Source organism: Cebus imitator, unplaced genomic scaffold, assembly GCF_001604975.1.
Source record: "Cebus imitator isolate Cc_AM_T3 unplaced genomic scaffold, Cebus_imitator-1.0 Scaffold462, whole genome shotgun sequence".
In the NCBI taxonomy this organism is placed as follows: domain Eukaryota; kingdom Metazoa; phylum Chordata; class Mammalia; order Primates; family Cebidae; genus Cebus; species Cebus imitator.
This window is the reverse complement of record NW_016107777.1, coordinates 1,653,791-1,655,583: the sequence shown is the minus strand read 5'-3', so window position 1 is coordinate 1,655,583 and position 1,793 is coordinate 1,653,791. Positions and strand designations below refer to the sequence as shown.

Genomic DNA, 1,793 nt, shown 5'->3' with positions numbered 1-1,793 from the left:
ATTGATTTGGTATTATCATTTTAATTTAAGATGATTTGGTCAGATTTCAGTTGTTTCAAATGAATGATTTAAATGAAAGTTAAGCCAATCAATAAAAGAATTTTGAATAACAAATTTAATTAGGTTTACAGGGAAGCTAGAGCAGAGCTTAGAGTAGTTAAAAAGTTCTAAGAGTAGTGAAAAGAACGCTTAATAGTTAGACGAGTTAGGGGTTCCAAGATGGCTGACTAGATGCTCTTGATCAGAGGCTCCCATCAAAATGAACCATGATAGCATGTGAATTCTGCACCAACAACCAAAGTATCCAGGTTCCCTTATCAGAACTGACTATGCAATTGATGGGATCCATGGAAAGGAAGGAAGAGCAATGTGGTGCAGTGGCCCACCTCAGAGTCACACAGGGCAGGGGAGCTCCTCCTGTCCAGTCAAGGGAGGCACCTCCTTTAATGACATCTCCAGGCATGGGAGCAAACCAGATGAATAGGGCCTGAAGTGGACACCCAGCAAGCCACAGAAACCCTAAAGGAGAGCGATCTGACCATTGAAACATAAACAAACAAACAGAAAGCAGCAACACCAACATCAACAACAACAAAAAGACCCCAAAAAAGCCCCATCCAAGGGTCAGGAGCCTCAAAGATCAAAACTAGATAAACTCATGAAGCTGAGAAAAAATTAACAAAAAAAAATGCTGAAAACCCAAGAGGCCAGGCTGCCTCTTCTCCCTCAAATGACAGCAATGCTTCTCCAGCAAGGGTGCAGAACTGGACGGAGGATGAGATATATGAATTGACAGAAGTAGGCTTCAGAAGATGCATAATAAAAAAAAAAATTTCTCTGAGCTAAAGGAGCATGTTCTAATGCAATCCAAAGAAGCTAAGAACCTTGATAAAAGGTTAGAGGAACTGCTAACTAGAATAACCAGTTTAGAGAGAAACATAAATGACCTGATGCAGCTGAAAAACACAACATGAGAACTCCATAAAGCATACACAACTATCTATAGCCAAATCGACCAAGTGAAAGAAAAAATGCAAGAGTTTGAAGACCACCTTGCTGAAATAAGACATGAAGACAAGAAGAATGAAGAAGACCTTCAAGAAATATGGTACTATGTAAAAATACTGAACCTACGATTGATTGGAGTACCCAAAGGTGATGAGGAAAATGAAAACAAGCTGAGAAACACACTTCAGGATGTTATCCAGGAGAACTTCCATGATCTAGCAAGACAGGCTAACACGCAGATTCAGGAAATACAGAGAACATCACAAAGATGATCCACAAGATCAACCCCAAGACAAATTATCATCAGATTCTACAAGGTTGAAGTTAAGGAAAAAATGGTAAGGGCAGCCAAAGGGAAAGGTCAGGTCACCAATAAAGGGAAGCCCATCTAACTAACAGCAGAATTCTCAGTAGAAACCCTACAAGCCAGAAGAGAGTGGAGGCCAATATTCCACATTCTTAAGAAAAGAATTTTCAACCCAGAATTTCATATCCAGCCAAACTAAGCTTTATAAGCGAAGGAGAAATAAAATCTTTTCCAGACAAGCAAATGCTGAGGGATTTCATCACCACCAGACCTGCTTTTCAATGGGTCCTAAAGGAAGCACTAATGAAGAAACTTCATCAAGTAGTGTGCACAATAACCAGATAGCATCATGAAAACAGGATCAGATTCACACATAACAGTACTAATCTTAAATGTAAGTGAATTAAGTGACAATTAAAAGACACAGACTGGCATATTGGATAAAGAGTCAAGACCTATTTGAGTGCTCTATTCAGGA

The 1,793-nt window shown here is 39.4% G+C and overlaps 1 long non-coding RNA gene across 1 annotated transcript in view; it reads right to left on the bottom strand.

The window, feature by feature from the left end:
- Positions 1-1,230: 1,230 nt before the first annotated feature.
- LOC108291675 overlaps positions 1,231-1,793 on the bottom strand; it is a 19,159-nt gene continuing 18,596 nt past the window's right edge. Inside the window, exon 4 of the long non-coding RNA XR_001820009.2 lies at positions 1,231-1,466. This is a non-coding gene — a long non-coding RNA (uncharacterized LOC108291675). The remainder of the gene's footprint in view (positions 1,467-1,793) is intronic.